Source organism: Lissotriton helveticus, chromosome 5_1 (genome assembly GCF_964261635.1).
Source record: "Lissotriton helveticus chromosome 5_1, aLisHel1.1, whole genome shotgun sequence".
In the NCBI taxonomy this organism is placed as follows: domain Eukaryota; kingdom Metazoa; phylum Chordata; class Amphibia; order Caudata; family Salamandridae; genus Lissotriton; species Lissotriton helveticus.
Window position 1 is genome coordinate 2083833391 of NC_136065.1, and position 21861 is coordinate 2083855251.

At 44.2% G+C, this 21861-nt stretch overlaps 1 long non-coding RNA gene across 1 annotated transcript in view; it reads right to left on the minus strand.

The window, feature by feature from the left end:
- Positions 1–21861, minus strand: part of LOC144756334 (uncharacterized) — a 251909-nt gene that overhangs the window by 189176 nt on the left and 40872 nt on the right. The gene's annotated exons all lie outside the window — the stretch shown is intronic.

Genomic DNA, 21861 nt, shown 5'->3' on the forward strand with positions numbered 1-21861 from the left:
GCATCGCAAACACTTTACTACATTGACCAGAGTCCTTAGGGGCGACACCGCCGGTGTGTGAGTAGTGTGCGACCCCACCCCCATTTGTAACTTTAAAGCTCCCGTGAGCAGTGGGCTGACGAGCCTGGGATCCCGCACCTACGCGCCTGAGTGGTACTATACCTGGCAGATATTGGCAGCCATCGGCAACCCCAGTACACCTCCTATCCCTGCTACCGAGGGGTGATACCCCAAAACACGTGTCCAGGGATGGCGAAGATAGCGAAGATAGCAGAAGATCGAAAGATGATGCATCGCAAACACTTTACTACATTGACCAGAGTCCTTAGGGGCGACACCGCCGGTGTGTGAGTAGTGTGCGACCCCACCCCCATTTGTAACTTTAAAGCTCCCGTGAGCAGTGGGCTGCCGAGCCTGGGATCCCGCACCTACGCGCCTGAGTGGTACTATACCTGGCAGATATTGGCAGCCATCGGCAACCCCAGTACACGGCCTATCCCTGCTGACGAGGGGTGATACCCCGAAACACGTGTCTAGGGATGGCGAAGACAGCGAAGATAGCAGAAGATCGAAAGATGATGCATCGCGAACACTTTACTACATTGACCAGAGTCCTTAGGGGCGACACCGCCGGTGTGTGAGTAATGTGCGACCCCACCCCCATTTGTAACTTTAAAGCTCCCGTGAGCAGTGGGCTGACGAGCCTGGGATCCCGCACTTACGCGCCTGAGTGGTACTATACCTGGCAGATATTGGCAGCCATCGGCAACCCCAGTACACAGCCTATCCCTGCTGACGAGGGGTGATACCCCGAAACACGTGTCCAGGGATGGCGATGACAGCGAAGATAGCAGAAGATCGAAAGATGCTGCATCGCGAACACTTTACTACATTGACCAGAGTCCTTAGGGGCGACACCGCCGGTGTGTGAGTAGTGTGCGACCCCACCCCCATTTGTAACTTTAAAGCTCCCGTGAGCAGTGGGCTGACGAGCCTGGGATCCCGCACCTACGCGCCTGAGTGGTACTATACCTGGCAGATATTGGCAGCCATCGGCAACCCCAGTACACCTCCTATCCCTGCTGCCGAGGGGTGATACCCCGAAACACGTGTCCAGGGATGGCGAAGATAGCGAAGATAGCAGAAGATCGAAAGATGATGCATCGCAAACACTTTACTACATTGACCAGAGTCCTTAGGGGCGACACCGCCGGTGTGTGAGTAGTGTGCGACCCCACCCCCATTTGTAACTTTAAAGCTCCCGTGAGCAGTGGGCTGCCGAACCTGGGATCCCGCACCTACGCGCCTGAGTGGTACTATACCTGGCAGATATTGGCAGCCATCGGCAACCCCAGTACACGGCCTATCCCTGCTGACGAGGGGTGATACCCCGAAACACGTGTCCAGGGATGGCGAAGACAGCGAAGATAGCAGAAGATCGAAAGATGATGCATCGCGAACACTTTACTACATTGACCAGAGTCCTTAGGGGCGACACCGCCGGTGTGTGAGTAATGTGCGACCCCACCCCCATTTGTAACTTTAAAGCTCCCGTGAGCAGTGGGCTCACGAGCCTGGGATCCCGCACTTACGCGCCTGAGTGGTACTATACCTGGCAGATATTGGCAGCCATCGGCAACCCCAGTACACAGCCTATCCCTGCTGACGAGGGGTGATACCCCGAAACACGTGTCCAGGGATGGCGAAGACAGCGAAGATAGCAGAAGATCGAAAGATGATGCATCGCGAACACTTTACTACATTGACCAGAGTCCTTAGGGGCGACACCGCCGGTGTGTGAGTAGTGTGCGACCCCACCCCCATTTGTAACTTTAAAGCTCCCGTGAGCAGTGGGCTGACGAGCCTGGGATCCCGCACCTACACGCCTGAGTGGTACTATACCTGGCAGATATTGGCAGCCATCGGCAACCCCAGTACACAGCCTATCCCTGCTGACGAGGGGTGATACCCCGAAGCACGTGTCCAGGGATGGCGAAGACAGCGAAGATAGCAGAAGATCGAAAGATGATGCATCGCGAACACTTTACTACATTGACCAGAGTCCTTAGGGGCGACACCGCCGGTGTGTGAGTAGTGTGCGACCCCACCCCCATTTGTAACTTTAAAGCTCCCGTGAGCAGTGGGCTGACGAGCCTGGGATCCCGTACCTACGCGCCTGAGTGGTACTATACCTGGCAGATATTGGCAGCCATCAGCAACCCCAGTACACGGCCTATCCCTGCTAATGAGGGGTGACACCCCAAAACACGTGTCCAGGGATGGCGAAGACAGCGAAGATAGCAGAAGATCGAAAGATGATGCATCGTGAACACTTTACTACATTGACCAGAGTCCTTAGGGGCGACACCGCCGGGGCCCGAACAGTTGGTTATAGTTCCGATCTTGCCAAATCATTAAGCATTGATCGTGGGACCAGAATCAAAAAATAAATACAAAATAAAATAATAAGTCCCAAATAGCGATACATGCTAGGTATAATTTAAAAACGATGATTGTTTTGAAAGGCCCTATAGGCCCAATAGCAGTGGCCATCTTGGTTCAGTCTAAGAGATAGAAAAAAGAAAAGACAGACTCCCATCACCGAAAAGCCTAGCTTTCCTTGGCTAATATAGCTCAAGAACCTTTGTTTGGTTTATAGTGTTTGTTATCCCTGGTTCTTGTTGTAGGGTTGCGATTGTGGTTAGTAAATCACCTGGGAATGTAGGCAGTATGCTGTGATTGATATTTCCTTACCCTCAATAAAGGATTTGGGAAAAAAAGAAAGAAAAATAACGCCTCCTGGTCTAATTTCTATCTTATGACTGGGCTTGAAGTCTTTAATATCATTGCAAAATGAAAGCCAACCTTGCACACCAAAGACCCACTCCCATTTAACGTAGTTCATAACCGTAACCACATCATTAACTCATGTTGGACAAAAGTCATTAACACCTCTTTTGCCATTTGATGCATTCCCGACTCCCTCCAACTCGGGTAAATCACTCTCATTCATAAAAACCTTAATGCTGAGCCTAATGATCCTAACAATCTCCCACTTCTAGCTAAAACCTTGGAGAAATGTGCATTCTTCAACTCGACAACTGCAGAGGCAAATTCAACTAACTTGCCTCCCTACAATCTGGTTTCAGGAAAGGCTGTAGTACAGAAACCGCCATGCTGAACATTGTTGATTGACATTCATCCCACCCTAGACAATGGAGAGGCTTACCTTCTTATCCTCCTTGACCTCTTTGCAGTATTCGATACAGTCAATCATTCTTCCTTACTGGAATCTCTTAAAGCTTGTTCTTGCTTAAATGGATTGGTCCTTAAATGGTTAACTTCCTACCTCCAGCACCGAACACACCAAATCAAAATCAACTCCTGCCTCTCCAATCCTACCCCTGTCTCCCTGGGTGACCTCCAGGGATCAATTCTCTCCCCCTCTCGCTTTAACCTCTTTTTGGAACCCTTTACTCTCATTTTGAAACAAACTAGGATCAACTATCACCTCTATGCTGATGACACCCAACTCTACTATAAAATCAAAACCCCTACTGATGTACTTTGTTTAAACAACACTCTCAGCAAGGTTCAATCCTGGTTTAATCCAACCATCTTAAACTGAACCCTAACAAAATGGAAACTATTCTTTTCTCTCCAAAAGCAACATTCTCCACATCCATGGCTGGATCTCGGACCTCAACACCCTTAACTGTCTGCTCACCTTATCTATCTTTGCAAAATCCCTAGGTTTCAGTCTTGACAAAAAATTGGCACTGAAGGACCATATAAATAACTCAGCCAACGGAGCACTTTCACTCTCAGACACCTCAAGAAAATCAAATCCTTCATCCCTCAAGTCAACTTCATATGGGTCGTACAATCACTAGTCCTCTCCAAACCTGACTATGTCAATGCTATCCTCACTGGAACCCCTAAAGTCCACTTGACCCCCCTTAGAGCTGTGCTCAACTTGGTGGCCAGGCTCATTACTGACTGTAAACTATATGACCACATCACTCCTGCCCTCAAATACCTAAATTGACTGCCCATCGAAAGACAATGCTTTTATAAGACTGCCTGCATCACGCACAAAGCTCTCCACTCACACTCTCCATCATACATGACAAACAAACTCAAACGTGCTGCTCCAGACTGATGAGAAGCTTTACAGCTCTCCTCCTCGTTCCCCCATTCCTTAAAAAGAAATCCACCCAAACTCGCTCCTACTCTGGTAATGCTCCGAGCATCTGCAATTCCCTCCTGAGGGACCTGCGCTGCAACCCCTCCTACCTCAGCATTGAAAGAGACCTAAAATGACACCAAATGATATCAAAATTATTTGCCTGAGACCAGCACTGGGACGCCGCCACCGCCGAGAGTCACTGGGGACCGAAGCGAGAATCTGGAGCCCACGCCGCCACCGGCCGAGAGGCAGCTGGGTCATTCTTCGCGCCGCCGCTCCGGGACCACAACTCCCGGCAGGCTTTGCGGCGGTGCGCACTGCTGACGACGCGCCCGCACGAGGAGGTGCTCAAAAGCAGACGGTGAGATCCATGCTCAAATCACAGATGACGACCCCTCTTCCTTTTCTGAAGAGGAAATTCGACCTGCTAGAACTTGTAGAAAAACCCAGCCGAAACGAGCAGGCCTACGATCAGGTTTAAGGATGAAAAGGGCATCTCCTCCTGGGAAAATTAAGGCTAGAAGTATGGAGTATGGGGCTGAAAGCGCCAAATGCACTATGGATGATGAACTGTTCTGCAAGATAGCCGATATGATAGATTCCAAAATCAAATCTATCATTAAGCCCCTGGTTGCCAAGATTGATAAACTAAATGCTGAGATAAAAAAAATGGGTGGTATCCAGACTAAGGTTGCGGGCGAGGTTGACAAATTAGCAATACTAGTGACAAAAGCAGCTCAGCTAATTGAAGAAAACGCTGGGAGCACAACAATGGAGGGGGGCGGCTTGATGCCACCTATCCGCCCGGCTCAGGTTCCACCAAGCACTAACAATCACCCTGTAGTAACAGATGGTGGTTTACCAATACCAAATATCCCGCCTGCATTATGCCAAGAAATAGACCCTCTTCAATTTATAGAAGAAGCCTCTCCAGTGGTACTGGTGTTGGCTAATGTTCCACCTTTGGCGACCGGTCAATTGGAAACTCCAGCATCATTGTCCAGCAAGGCGCTGCATTGGCTAACAGGGAATATGCAGATGGCGCCAGGAGGGAAACAGCAACTAGCGGGTGAAATTAAGGCAGTGAAAAGGGTCACCTGGATTGGGAACCGACCAAAAAGGTTCATAGGAGACTGTGTAGCGGTGACTTTCTCCCATCCGGCTGTTCTACCCAATGTGTTGATCAATATTCTTCCGCCACAAAGAAGAAGTGGGACTGTTGTTCCCCTCACTTTAAAATTCTTCTATGGTGAACAACAAAATGTAACATTCCCTAAGACCCCGGGGCCAGTATGGGACACTGTGAGAAATAGACGAGTAACAAAGGCTCCTGCTAACGAATGGGGAATGCCTCTGGGAAATAGATATGAGGCCCTATCGGGGTTAAACGATTGCGATTGACTCAAGAGGGGAGGTAATATTGAATGCTCCATCCCACCTGGCGAATACCAAGTGGGAGATGCCTCAGTTCAGTTGAATACCTCGACAAATGATATTTCCACACCTTAGACAAATGTAACAAACAAACAAAATACTTTGGAGGTTTCACATGGAACTAATGATCTCTACAATCCACCTGTATCCAATACTAATATTAGTGCAAACGTAAAAACACTTTCTATTTTGGTGGTAATTGAGAATTGTATGAATGAAAGTATTCCATCCCAAGATTGTAGGATTAGTCAAATCACTAGTATGGAAGAATCTAATGTTAATGCTTTTGCTCATTTTACCCTGGTGTCATGGAATGTTGCAGGCCTAAAAAGTAAAATCACATCCCTGGACTGGCTAGCTTTCCTGGATACTAAGGATATAATCCTTCTCCAGGAAACCTGGCAGGTAACCCCAGAACCAAAGCAAGGCTACTTACATTTTTATACCTCGGCTATTCCGAGCTTACGGGGAAGGTCAAAGAGGGGACTGGTGACATGGGTAAAACAGAACAGTGGGTACTCTGGTTTCCAGTTGGTTACAAATAGCCCTGATATTTTGCTAGTCAAACTCCAGCGACATCATTGTAAAGATCTTTATATCTTTAACATTTATTCAAGGGGCCTTCCAGGCGGTAAACCCACTGAGGCAATTGACCAACTAGATATCCTTTTTAAGCAATATTGTTTGAACGGCAACATTATCGTTGCCGGTGATTTTAATTGTTGTTTTGAACCCTTAGATAATTATGATATAGATCTTACGTTGGAAGAAGACTATATCTGGGAAATCCCTCAGCTGTCCTTATCACCTATAAAAAAGTGGTCAGAGGCCGCATTGCAATTAAAGGTTTTATGTGTGGAGCATGGGTTGCGGGCCACTAATGGAAGAACGGGTTCTGACAAACAGGGTGCCCCTACTTTTAATAATGGTATATCACATAGTCGCATTGACTACATTCTCACTAATAAGGAGAACTGGTCTAGTGTTGTCGATATGTGGATAGAGCTAAGGGCCGAAAGTGATCATGACCCATTAGTCTTGTTATTCAGGCTGTCTGATCTATCAAATAGCAAAGTACTAAGGGATAATGTGCAAATTTCCCTTTCAAATGACCATAGACGTATTAGATGGTCAAACTGTGTAACAAATGAAGAGAGTGTTGCAGCTATGAGGGACTTAACTACCCAGGCTATTACAGATCTAAGGAGCAACTCCATTGTGGAGGCTCCGGTATCTAACGTTAGTAGGATCCACGATGTGTGTTTTAATAAATTGAGATCCTTCTTTGTTAAAAAGGTCACTAAAAGACAGTGTAGGCCAGCAAGGAAGGAGGACCAATGGTATGACAAATCCTGCAGGGTTGCTTACAGGGCCCTGTCAGATGCAGTAAAGACTAAAGATATAATGAAGATAAAGGATGCCCGAGTCATGTATAAAAAAACACAAATTAGGGCAAAAGGCGAATGGGATGATGGCTACTGGAAGGATCTCCTAAGAGCCAGTAAAGAAAGATCTATGTCCTCCTTCTGGGACATTGTTAAGTGGGGAAGGGGGGTCAAAAGAGGAGAACCCATGAACCATGTGTCACCAGACGCTTGGGTTTCCCAATATGCGTCCCAGTTCGCCTCTGAGGTTAGTGATGAAGATGGATGCGAAGCATCTTTGCATATTAATCGGAGTGCTAGCTATCTATCTTTCACTAAAGCTGATGTTCTAAAAACCCTGAACAACATCCCAAAAGCAAGGGCCCCAGGTTTGGACTCGGTTCCTGCAGATCTATTTATGCACGACAAGGACCTATGGGCTTCCTATATCCAGCTGCTAGCCAATGGCATTGCAAAGGGCTCACCTATCCCTGAGACCTGGAAGGGAGCCGAGATTATCCCAATCTTTAAAAAAGGGGAATGCTCGGATCCAGGAAATTATAGGCCTATTAGCCTTATTGCATGTATTCAAAAGGTAGTGGCGAGGCTTGTACTGCTGCGCATCCATGGCTGGATAGACGAACAAGATATTTTGTCACCCTTACAGGCAGGGTTTCGCTGCCATACTAGCACTATAGATCAAGTTTTTAGATTTGTTTTATTATACAGGAGGGTAGTGGTACTTGGGGGGGGCATGCTCTTTGCAGCCTTTGTTGATCTTAAGTCAGCATTCGACTTGGTCCCTCGTGCTAAGTTGTGGAAAGCTTTACAAGAACAGGGCATCCCAAATGAAATTTTGTCTTTCTTAATTAGATTGCACGAGAACAATTTTGCCTAAGTCCGATGGAATCAGCAGGGTAGCGTAACTGACAAATTTCCCATTGCAAGGGGAGTACGCCAAGGTTGTGTACTAGCCCCAACCCTCTTTTCCCTATACATCAACAGGGTGATCAGGTACTTCGAGCAACAACCGACAGACGCACCTAAGTTGGCCGGAAAACCGATCCCCCTGTTGATGTTTGCGGATGATACTCTGTTAATATCAAAGACACAACAGGGGCTCCAGAAGGCTATTGGAGTCTTTGAGGTGTTTTGTGCAGACCATGGTCTTGTTATTAACACAGCCAAAACAAAATTCATGGTTCTGCACAAACGGAAATATGTTAGAGGGAAGGTGGTTATGGACGGGGTTCAACTAGAACAGACCCAAGTCTTTAATTACTTGGGCATTACCCTGTCATTCAAGTTAGATTGGAAACAGCATACCAATCAGCTGGTTACGAGGCATGCACAATTGACAGGAGCACTCACCAAGGAATTTTACTCATCACACACCAGGCCTATCACTCCGGTTTTAAAGATTCACAATGCAAAGGTGGGAGCAGCGGTCCTTTATGGGGCAGACCTCTGGGGGCTCAGCAACCTCACCAAGTTGATGGTTGCCCAAAACAAATTTTTTCGCAACATCACTGGTTTACCAGTATCCACCCCCTTGATATCTCTCCATTATGATCTGGGATCTCATAGCTTCGAGGATATGGCAAAATATAGATCAGTCGCCTACTGGAGGAGACTATGGGTAACCCCGGAACTCCTCCAGTATGCCCAGGGCTTCCTCGAGGTTAGAGACTCGGATAAATCGCATAAAATTCAATGGATGAGGGAGGTGAAAGCAATTTATACGGCTATAGGTCTATCTCCATTATGGGATGACCCTGTGAGGAATGTCTTCCCACCCAAGAAAACACTTCGTGATTTGTATTGGAACATGGTTGAGGCTAAGACTTTTGGATGTCGGATTGAACCATCTTTTACCACCGATTTCTTAGAGCTCAAGCATGTACCGGCCCTAGAACCCTACTGGGATTGGATTACCATCCCAGGGGACCGGAAGAAGTATCATCAAATGAGGGTGGGGACACTACCACTAAATATTCTAACTGTAAATTGGCGTGGGAACCAAAGTTCGGTGTGCCCTTTTTGCCCTGATCAAAGGGAAAACATTGGGCATGTATTGTTTGCCTGCCCAGAATATAATGTACCTAGAAGATCGTGGCTTAAACCGATTTGTGTTCAGTTAGGCCTCAAAACTGCTAGCGAGGCCATTAGGATTTTAAGAACTGATACTTCTCAATCAGTTGTTATAGCCATGTCTAAATTCTTACACTGGATGTGGATAATTCGGGCCCGTAAAATGAGTTTGCAATAGCCCCAGGGCCAGTTGTTATATGCTGCTATACAATTTTGTAAATTGTATTGAGAAACCAATATACCTAGCATTGAATGAATTACCTTTTTAATACTGTTTTATCTTTTTAATATAATCTGTTTAATTTTTGTAAATATGAATGAGCTAGTAAGCTCTTTTTTTAGATGAAGTTGAAATGATCAATTGTGGATCTTACTATCTATTGGGTGGGGGATGAACTTGTAAATGTCTTTCATGATTGAAAAATATCGAATAAAGACTATTTTGATTTGATTTGACACCTACTCAACAATTATTGAGGTCTATAATGTTCTCTTCTGACCTGGCTATCCGTTTTTCCCCTGTATTAGTTATCCTTCTGCTAACCTGTTTTTACCTTTCGCTCTCCCTTTTTAGGTCTCGACTACGCAGCGTGCATGCGCTGCATAGGAAAAAGACCTTTAGCAAACGCTTCGGAAAACGTGCATGCGCTCCATTGCCTTCAATGGCAACGCGTGCACGTTTGGCGAATCCCTTGCGGGAGAGAGCTTGACACCATATGTTTGTAATTAACTTACACACACATGGTGTCCCTGGGCCGCTCCCACAAGGGAAACGCTTTGAGTGCTGTCGGCGGCACGCCCCACTTTTAGCACGAGGCGCGCACTTGTTTTAATGGGGATCAGTCTGGTATGCAGGGAATCCTCTGGTATCGAGGCGGCCTCGCGGACATATCCTCCTCGCCTCCACCCAATCCACAGGATAGAAGTACAGGAGCAGCTCACAGATGTGAAGAAAGGGGGTTCAGATTTCATAATGAGCTAAATTGGCTTACAACTCCATGTACCTTCGCGTTGTTGAAGTTTGTTCCCCCCTTCAAGTAATGCCCACTCCGTTGGGGTACAGGGACAATGCCTGCCCAGAGTATGAGGACTGTGGACCAGTTGTGGCTCTGCTGCTACTGCCGCCTCAGCTGCGGGAGAAATCACCCATGGAGGGTGCCGCCCGCCCTAACTGCTCAGATTCACCGTCTAAGACCAAACGCCCCACCCATCCCTCCAGACAATTTGGGACATAGATCCGCCCCAGCAGACGGACTCCACCCTCTACCCAGCATGCAGGGCCTGCCTCTTCTGACCAGCTGGCAGCCCCCATGGCCCCCCAGGAGTCCAATACCCAAGCTCCGCCCCAAAGTTCTTAGCCAGCCCCTCAACCTCTGACCAGACCCACATAGCACTTTGACTCTTAGACCAATCATTTTCATCTCAAAACATCCCAGACCCCGCCTCCTGAAGGGAGCGGCATCAGTAACCAGTCCTCTTTCTATCGCCCCTCAATGACCGGCTTTTTCTGTCCCACCGCTTTGCAAACAGGCTTTAAACTAGCAACTCGAGTCCCGTCCTGCCTTAAACTAGACGCCAATCAGAGTTTCTAAACCACGCCCTAAGATGTACTGTGTCTCCATTTTCTAAAATACTGACAGTAAGCAACGGCCTGGCATCTTCTGCTTAATGCAGGCAAAGCCTCACTGGATGCCAGACTGTGGCGGGGACCGAGGTGTCATAACTGAAGTTAACATGCAAGGCTTATTTTCCAGTTGTACGATAAAACAGAATTTCCGAACACAGAACAAGCTTCGTGCCCTGGTGATTTAAAATCAGCCGCACAGCAATATGGACACAGTCTGGGCCATTTGTGAAGCCAGAAGCATACTGCATAGTCTCCTTAATGCATGCTTTTCTGTGTTGCCAACTCGTGAGATTTATCGAGTTGCAGTGTTGGGGCAGAGAATTGGATATATGGTTTCCAGGCTGCTAAGTAACGGAGTGGGTGTAATGGGAGGTTCAGCTCAATCTTTCACTTCCTGTAGCTTTGTCAACTACTAAGTCTGGCGACAGGAACGCTTGGAATGGCTGTAAGTAAAAGATTGTATTTATTCCTATTTAGAGTAGCCTGCTGCTGGTTTTTACTAATAGTGAAATGAAATCGACTTTACGGCTCTTGTGCGTGGGGTAGATAAACAAATTCAGCTAAAAGACTGTACTAATTGCATTTCCACACGCATAGCACTCCTGAACTGGTAAAATGTGTCAGCTCTCTCACCCTCCTTGTACTCCGCAAATGCTCTGGTCTAACTATCTGCACTTCTTGGAAGTGGGAGTTTTTTCGACCATGTACCTTTTTTCTTCTTCTCGGGATTGCACTTTTGCTGTGCCTGCCCGCTTTATCGACTGAATGCACCCACATCCATCATCAGTGTTTTACCCTGAGGACACAGGTTTGAATCATGGTTTGTCCTCTCACCTTTCAGTAAAATGGGTACCATTGAATTGGATAACAACAAACAGCCGTTATATTGTGCCAAGAGGCTCTATTGGGGTGAACATGTTTTTTTTCTTCAAATAAACACGTTCAGTTTAAATGTGCTTCCTTTTAGATGCATTGTAAAACACACAATTGCCATCACATACATCACCTTCACTCCAATAGTTATAACATAAAAAATGTGAAGCCCGTTGCATTGCAACTGCTTGTTACTTTTCTTTTTGTGTACCCCGGCCTTCGCTCTCCCTGGTCACTCTTCTATCCTAGCAGCTCTCATTTCTGTGGTGTTAGCTGTTTGCTGGCACTCTCCCCAGTTTTTGTCCATTTGCTTTCCACCCCCTCCTACCAGGTGTCCCCCATACCTTTTCAATTTGTTCTCCCGGTTTAAACTCTTTTGTGTGCTCTGAGTCGTTTCCTCCATTTTATTATTTAAATGTATATAACCTGTGAATCATTCAGAATTCGGCCTCCCCTGTCTTAATGGAGAGATGTGCTTGCTCTTGATTGTTGTTTTTTGCTCTGGACTATTGTTTTTATTGTACTGCTTCTGCTCATGTAAAGTGCTCTGATACCTCTGGGTCTAGCCAGCGCTACATAAAACCTTACAAATAAATAAATACAGATGTAGAGCTGCTGGTGGGTCACTTAAAAGCTCACTTGCACAGATGCCATGCACGATTGCCCTTGCTTCAAAACACATATTATTATCCTTGGGGGATTCTGCACCTCCTGGTGTTTTGGATCCTGACTCATTCCCTGCAGATGCACTGCTGGCCATCACACCTTCAGGGGCTGTTGAGGGGGTTGGATTTGGACATGCTGGAACTGGTGAGAGGGGTGCCAACGGAAACATTGTCTGTGGCAGCTGGGAAGAGCAATGTTTCATCTACTCCTCCAAACATTTCAATTAATCAATCAATCAGGATTTATAAAAAGCACAGCTAATTACCTGATAAGTTATCCAGCCACCTGCAGGCCTCAAGACCTGGCTTATTTGAACAGCCAGGTCTTGAGGGCCATTCGGAATTCCGTAAGTGAGGTGATGATCCAGATGTGTGTGGTGAGGCTGTTCCAGGTCTTTGCTGCGATGTAGGAGAAGGATCGTCCTCCAGTTCTGCTTCTGTAGATGTGGGGAGTATGGGCAAGTGAAAGGGAGGCGGAGTGAAGTCTCCTCAAAGGATGGTGGAGGTTCAGGCAGTGGTTAATGTAGGTGAGTCCTTGGTTGTGTAGAGTTATGTGGGCCTTGGTCAGCAGCCTTAATTGCAGTCTCTTCTGTATAGAGAGCAAGTAGAGTTTCCTGAGGTGGGGTTTGATTTGGGTCATTTGAGGAAGGCCAAAGATGAGTCTGGCTCTGGCGTTCTTGATGATCTGAAGTCTCTGGAGAAGGTGTGCAGAAATTCCTTTGTACAGGGTACTGCCATAGTCCAGTTGGCTGGTGATGATGCCTTGTGTCATGGTACATCTCATATGTAGGAGTAGCAACTTGAATATCTTGCATAGCATGTATAGAGTGAGGAAGCAAGTGGAGGAGATAGCGTTGATCTGTGATTTCATGGTGAGTTTGTTGTCAATGATGAGGTTTCTGGCGTCGCTGAAGGGAGCCGGAGCGGGTCCTAGGTCTAGTTGCTTACAGGAGTTGTTCCATGTGTTGCTAAAGATCAGTACTTATGTCTTGTGCTCACCCCTGCTGAAGTCTGACTTCTGCGGGTGCGAGATTGGCCAAGGGAAATAAGCTCCCTGAGCCAATCAGTTCCTCGTACCAAACAGTCCAAATATAATATTTATGTATGTTTATTTTTCAAAAACTACTGAATGGGTTTACAGCAAATCACAAAAAGCACAATCTGCACACGTAGTCTGCATGACGTAGTCTCCTGCCAAATTTGGTGTAATTTCATTCAAAAGCTTTTACTTTAGCGCTGTTTAAAGAAGTCTTTGGAAAATGCATGGGAAAATTTGTTTTTGGGACCCCCCTTATTTCTGAAACAATTATCTAACTGAAAAGGATTCTTATATCACTTATTTATCTATATCCCTAAAGTGGATACAAGCTTCTTCTTCAGAATAAGCAGCACTTTCTTGAATAAAACCATAAATTTAAACAAGAAGAAAACTTCTCTTTTTCCATACGAGAACTGGATCTGAAAGAAATTCTATCAAATTAATATCATGTTTTTTAACTATGTTAAGGTCAGATTTAAATAACTATTGTTAGTTATCTCATATCACATGTGATTATGGTCAGGTAAATTAACAAAAGGACCACATGTTTGCAAACCAAATCTGAGTGCATATGTTGGAACCATATGACACATGAAATATATATAATCAAAGGATTGAAGTTATCACTGGATGAATCTCCTTCCCAATTCCAATTTCCAACAATGTCTCATGCAAGCCAGACAGGTATTATACATTAATTTGAAAACTGAATTAATTTGCATTTGCTGTTTTTAAACACTGCGTGCTAATTTTTATACTGCTAAGGCTGAAACAATTCGAAACTTTTGAGTTAAGGATATTTGGTCTATGTAAAATTGTTACATTTTAACTAACTAAACAGTAAATTACTTACTTACTTTACCCTCCCAATTTCCAATCTGGAAAGTGTGTGTAATTAGCATGTAGAGCTAACTGAATGTTCAAATCTTGAAGGAAAGCACAACCCCATCATGCAGTTTGCTGAACTGTCTTATTTAGAAAACATAATTTGGGGATATAAACAAGCGGGAAAAAATTAGTATATCCCTTAATGTACCAGGAATCAGTGTCCCAGATACTTTTCATCACAGAAATGTCATAATGTCAGTATAGGGCTTTACGAAATGTAACCTAAATAATTTGCAATTCTTCAGGATCTTGCACATAAAAATATGCAGATGAGTCAGTTCTTCTGTCCATATCAAAATAGATAAATCTTTCCAAGGATTTCCTCGAGATGGCAACCTAAGAAGCATCACAAGGGTTCCCAAAGAGGGAAATTATACAAGTCATGTTATCCAGTTGAGAGCAGGGATAGCCCTAGTGATGACACTAAAAACGCCTTTGTAATTATCCAAGTTGAGATAAGGATCTTCTTTGTATAATCCAACTTAGATATTCAAATTATCTAGCACCTGTTTGCCTGCTTTCATGTACCATGGACTTGCAAAGGAATATGGCATAACAGTGTCACCAAATGAATTGTGTATAACAAGTGATATCTGTACCACTTCTGTTTTCCTAGAATCAGGAAGGGAACCCAAGAGGTGCCATCAGGGAATGGTTAAGCAATGAATGTGGCTATAACTGTTGCATCACAGGAGACGGTGAGGATTACTCTGGAAGATAGTACCCATGCGGATGTACGTTGTTACAATGCATGCTTTTACTGCGCATGCCTTTACAACGGCAGGTTTTTTAACGCAAGTCGTTACAACGACTTGCGTAGGGGGGTGCTGGATAGTGAATAGTTTAATTTACTATTCCAACTCCAGTCCCCGTGGATAGTAGGGAAGGTGTTGGATAGTAAATTAAACTATTACCTATCCTAGAGCGCCCCCCAGCGCAATTCGTTGTAATGACTTGCGTTGAAAAACCTGCGTTGTAAAGGCACTGCGTGGAAAAAGTTGCGTCGTAAAGGATGTTTCCCACCCATGCACCACCAACATCATTGAAATACACTAAAGAAAAGATGAACTGGTTGTGAAAATCCAAATCTTGACACTGGTGTTCCTGGAAGAGATGGAAGAAGGACAACTCATTCAGGATCTGGATCAGCGTCTGATATTGCAACTTTGTGCAAAAGGATCAAATCTTCTACTGGTGTAGACTGCTGTGGTATGGCAGGTGTGGTTGTTCTCGAAGCAGGTTGAGTTGTTAAAGTCTCTGTTCGTTTTGGTTTATCAGGTGTAAGGCTCGAGACTCAGCAGTCCCTCTGTTTGAGGAGACTTTTCTGAACTTGACAAATTTATTTTTCAGATGGAGCTATTTTGGCATATATGGGGGGCCCTTCAACAAGATAGTAATGTTACTTCTTCATGTAATCAATTGATACCTTCCTGTTTTTTTCAGCACCAGGTACGGTGGCAGGATTATGGTGTTAGTGCCTTCTACATCAAGAATCGAAACAGGTGCTCTAAAGGAAGGGCTAAAAAAAACACCTTTTCAGGAATCCTTTCTTGGACACGTTCTCCCAATTTAAGGACCACCCTTCAGCACCTTTATCTTCAACAGCAGATTGTGAGGAAGAAATCATCTTGTTTACAAGTTATCCCCCCCAAATCTTGGAACAACTGTAGCAGATAAAGATGTGAATCAGATTCATTATTTTGCATCTCTGTCCCTCAAGAGAACAGGAAATCAGGAACACACATAAGTATGCCCAATAAATATTTGTACAGTGTGCGGCCATGTAGGACACTTCTAAGTGAATTATTGTGCGCTCACCAAGTCTTGTATAGGTTGTGGTACCGTGACAATCCTGTGTGTGATACCTGCACAGTCAAGGCCTGTTTAAGAGTACCATTGGATTGCTCAACAATTGTGCTCAACTCTGAATGGAAGGAATGTGAGAATAGCAGCCATATTCCTAGAGCGTACACAGCATCAGCAACTGCTGTAATGGACAATACTAGACCATTGTCTGAATTAAAGGTATGCACCGATACCATTGCTGTTAGTGTTAGTGAGTAATATGGAGCCATACTCACTGGAACCAAGTGCACTAATCTACCACATCCAAGATATACTTGTAATGTTGAAAATTGGCAATGGGTCATTATGATCCAGGTAGATGACACCAACCAATATTGACAAAAGTGTAGAAGCTGGCCTCGTAGCAGAAGAGGACTTCATTTGATGCCCAATAGTACATTGCTGTACATATTTTCTGTTGTATTAGACATATACATTCAACAATATTTTGCTTTAGCACTGACACTAGATCATTGATGGTGGCATGGGCAGTTGCAAATGCACTCTTGCACAACTTTTATAAAATACCTTTAAGTACTTCCTGTGTTTCTACTATGATATCTGCATCAATCCAAGTTTGGGATCGTGTTGGAGCAGCAACTTTACAGATTTACACAGCAGTCTTTGCAACCCAATCAGTTGCACAGTTCCCTTTTGGTGAGAGTTCCTTCACTCTTTTGGCTTTCTTTTGTTGTGTGTGAATCAAAGCAAGCTTATTTTGCACCAAAGCCATCTCTCCCAAAGTTGTTAAGCCTTTATCAATTTATCTGTTTACTCGCTGAATCTGTTTAAGCCCCAATGGGCAAGGTTAACATTATAACCTTGTACACAGAAAGCGGAATCTGATACAGTACGTGTTGGAACTAGCCGTTCTGTCTTTTGAAGGGTCAGACATCCAAAGCCAAAAGCTAAGCAAACATCAATCATTAAAAATCCCCTATTTCTTTTAGACCTTCTAAACATCACCCAGAAGGGAGAAAAGTGAAACTCACAAAAACAGCTAAAGAAGCAGTTTTATACAAGCAAAAAGACAAGCAAAGAACTAAAGGAACCTTACTAAGGTGAGTCAAACAACGGCAACTATATAGATCACCTCTTTTACTTATAACAGGAATCAACCAGAAACCATATTCGAAATTCACAGCCTCAAAATCCAAATCAAATAATACAACAAAGAAAATGTTTTCATAAACTCAATTGAGAACTAAAAAAATTATTAACCAGTTTTTTGCAGGTTCACAATATTTAAAAAATATCAAAATCCAAAAGCACATATAAACAGCAATATATTGTAAAATAATCTTTACTGAAATGTCACTAGTGAAACATGTATACCTAACACGTTTCTATTTAAACTACACAGCCCACAAGAACGCCACCCGCTGACACCACCACCTCATCAGACCCTGTGCCTCATGGGAACAGTCCAGCCCGAACTACCAAGCCATGTCTTTCCTGGACCAGAATCAAGCATCCTAGGACCGGTTTCTGGCTATCAGCCGTCTTCAGCCAGGATTGCTTGACTCAAGTGGTGTGGAGAGCATGGGACTCACGTCTGAGCATACCCATCCCACTCGGGGTGACAAATGCAAAAACAACAGTTGATGGACAGAATGCAGAACAATGTCATACATTCACCCCAGTACAAAGGTCGATTTAGGCCCAGATCTCTGTACTGGGGTGAATATATGACATTGTTCTGCATTCTGTCCATCCACTGTTGTTTTGCATTTGTCACCCCGAGTGGGATGGGTATGCTGGCTGAAGACGGCTGATAGCCAGAAACCGGTCCTAGGATGCTTGATCCGGTCCAGGAAAGACATGGCTTGGCAGTTCGGGCTGGACTGTTCCCATGAGGCACAGGGTCAAGGCTGATTTGCATATGGCCATGTCTGAACTGGGGTGGTGTGGAGTGCAAAAAAAGATGGATTTAGGCCCAGATCTCTGTACTGGGGTGAATGTATGACATTGTTCTGCATTCTGTCCATCAACTGTTGTTTTGCTTCAAACTTTAATGCCATTCCCTTCCCCAATGGAGAATATTTTCAGCAACTTCCACCCCAACAAAATGGCAAATATGTTATCTCAAAATTATTTTGTTGGAGGTTAAATACTGGAAACAAGCTACATGTATGGTGCTTGAGGGCACATCCCTAAAACAAGCATTTGCAATGCAATAGGTCTCGGATTTGCAAGAGTTTGAGCTGTTGGTTTTTAAAACATAAATAAAATGCATTGCCATTTACAATGCCCATAGCTTAAACTCTTGCAAATGCGAGACCTATTGCATTGCATTGTGACACTCTGCGGGAGGCATGGAAAGGTTATGAAGATTGGCTGTCGAATGCTTTAGATACAGTGGCACCTTGGACAAATAAGCCTCCGGTTAGGAGAACCAAAACGGCCCCGTGGTTCAATAAAGTGCTTATGGAGAATAAAGCCAAATGCAAAAAATTAGAACGCCATTGGCGAAAAAATTACAACTCAGAGAGTAAATTGCACTATAAAATTGAATTGAATAAATACCACAAGCTAGTTAGAGCGGCAAAGGGAGTCTTCCTTAAAGAAAGAATAGAAATGGCAGACAACCCAACCAAAGAATTGTTTGCCATATATAAAGAACTTACTGTCCCCATTAGAGTAATGGCACAAGACATCTGCTCCAATGAACTATGTGAGTCAATAGCTGACCACTTTGTTGACAAAGTGGAAAAAATCTACTCCTCTTTTACGGGTGGGTTGGATGTGAGGCCAAACCCGGTCATAAAGGACAAGAGCATGGCCATAAACTCTCATCTGAAGTGTTTTAAATTACCAGACAGACTGACTATGTTGAGCATAGCTAACAGTATTCAGTCAGGTTTCCCATATGATGCTGCCCCGCCTAACTGTCTTAAGGGAGTCCTAGAGGACGTAATAGATTACATCAGTCACATGGCAACCCTATCCTTTCAGTAGTGCCATGTGCTAGAAGTATGTAAAAGGGCTCAGGTAATCCCTTTGAAAAAGAAGTCCAACTTGCACATCTCTCAGTTACAGAACCTACGACCAATTTCTCTACTCCCATTTTGTATGAAAGTGGTGGAGAAAATAGTCAATGCACAGCTTATGGAATATCTTGAGGAGGGCCATCTCCTACACCCCACTCAGTCGAGGTTCAGAGCTGGCCACTCCACAGAATCAGCTGTTCTTTTCTCCACTGAACTTTTGAGACAGAAAGTAGACGAGGGGCAGACAGCAGCATTGATATTATTAGACCTAAGTGCGGCTTTTGACACCGTATCGCACACCTTGCTGCTGTCCTGCCTCGTTGAAATGGGAGTAGAAGGAGCGGCCCTCGAATGGATTAGATCTTTCCTCGAGAATAGAAGCTTCCAAGTGCACTGTCCTCCATTCAAATCCTCCCCCCGGAGGTTGAGGTATGGGGTTCCACAGGGCTCTAGTTTGAGCCCGACATTATTCAATCTTTATATGGAGCCCCTAGCTCATATTGTGGAATCATTTGGAGTAGACATCGTCACATATGCCGATGATACTCAATTAATGATTACACTTACCCAGGAACAGAGTGATGAAGCTGCAATTAATTTCTCCACCTGTTTCAAGACATTAGCGAACTGGATGAATGATAATTGTTTACGTCTAAATGGAGATAAGACAGAGCTGTTGATAATTGGAAAAACTTCAACCATCTGGTCGCCCGTATGGTGGCCGACTGAACTAGGGCCGACACCTTCTGCATCGGAGACGGTGAAGAACTTGGGGGTTCTACTGGATGGGAATTTATCCTTTAAACAACAGGTTGGAAAAGTGACAGGAAAATGCTATGGCATCCTAAAAACACTACGTAAAATATTAGATCTTCTGCCTATTAGTGCTAGGAAAACTCTAATCCATGCCCTAGTCACGCCCCATCTTGACTATGGCAGCTCCCTGCTTATAGGCCTAGGTAAGAAAGGGCTTTATCAGCTGCAGCGGGTTCAGAATGCTGCCGCACGTCTGGTGCTAAACTTGCCTCGCAGAGCTTCAGGGAAACAAGCCCTATCAACACTTCACTGGCTTCCTATAAAGGAACGCATTAAGTTTAAAGTGCTGTGCTTTGCGCATCGCATTGCCCAAGGGAAAGGCCCAGTGTATTTACAAAAGCTACTAACTATTCACTGTCCCCGACGCAATCTGAGATCACTGGGTACTATGCTGTTCACGGTACCTCGCATCCGAAAGGCCAGAATGGGAGGCTGCTCTTTCAGGTACTTGGCGGGTAAACACTGGAACGAGCTTCCCATTGAACTACGCATGGAGCCATCTGAAGCACGATTTCGCCTTAAACTTAAAACTTATCTTTTCTTACATATTTAATTTTCTGTTAGACTTTGACAAGTCTCTTGGCCTGGTGAGTGGTAACAACTACTCAGGGGGTTGACAGCAATTTAGGGCGGGGACACACTGTGTTGAGTGTAACCAGGCGCTTTAGAAATGGTTTTATTATTATTATTATTATTATTAAATGCTTGTTTATTTTAGAAAGGACTCTCAAATTATAACCCAGGGCACTGGACTCAGCTTCTGTGAGGATCCACTCTGTGGTGTCCGTTTAGCCTTCTGTTTCTTTTTTATGCCAAGCATCTTCTCCTTTGACGTAAAGGGTCTTGATCTATAGAGGTATATATTTTCAAAATATTTTAGGACATTCCTGTTGCTGCTAGAGTAGCAGTACTGAGGCAGGATCTTGGCGTATTACCAATAACACCACTTTCCCCTGACTGTTGTGGAGAACAATTGAAGAGACCATATCTAAGTTTTCCATCAATTTCATACCCACATCAACTGCTGACGTGCCAACATATTCCCTTTGTATTTGTTTAAAATATCTAGTGTAGTCGGTTTCCATACATAATAGTATATACAATAGCAAATATGCCGCACCATGTACCACATATTTAAATAGGTGGTGCGATTACGGAGAGAAGACACATAGACAATATTCTATGTTTGTCTTGGATCGTGGTATGATGATAGAACACTTCTAACCTGTCACTTTGTCTATTTCTATTATATTATATTATATTATGTTATATTATATTATATTATATCATATCATATCATATTATATTATTTATTCATGAATTCACTGTCTCTATAGAAGGTCTCTGTGACTATGAAAGTCCCTCGGTTGGTCTCGGCCATCTGTAATACATCCTCAACTGGTGCTCTTACCATGAGTAAAATATTTCAACAGGATAATCTGGACTCGCTGCGGCTGCCAGGATGAGTTCACCACTGAGAGCGGGAAACCTTGGGGAAGTCAAGTAGTCAGTCACTTGACCCTGATATTTATCCTTGCTTAAACAGCCCAGCCGCCATTTCAACAGATTCAAATTGTGATTCAAAACTCCTTAGAACTGTGAGGAAATGCTTTTGGTAGGTAAGGGCCAAACAAACCCCCAAACACAGTAGAGAGGTTCAATTTGAGCTGAGGAAGGATGACCAACATTATAACTAGGGCTTCCAGTTTTTACTGATTTTTACAGATAAATACAGACAGAAAACTATTTTTTTCCTGTCTGTATTTATTTTTAAGTATGGAAAAATACCCAAAATATGTCTACTTTGGATGTTTTTCTACTGTCAATCATGAGTGCCAGGTCAGTAGGTGTACAGATTACAATACATTTCCTAATTAAGCTTAATTAAGTGCAGATATACAGTTATTTATGCTAGTCAGCAATGCAAGTGTTTTCAGATAACACTATAGCACTGTATACTGCTGAAGCCTTTTGGACATTCAAATGCGAATGTACATTTATCAGTCAAATAAATGTGTAAAAATACCCATGGCAGCTTCA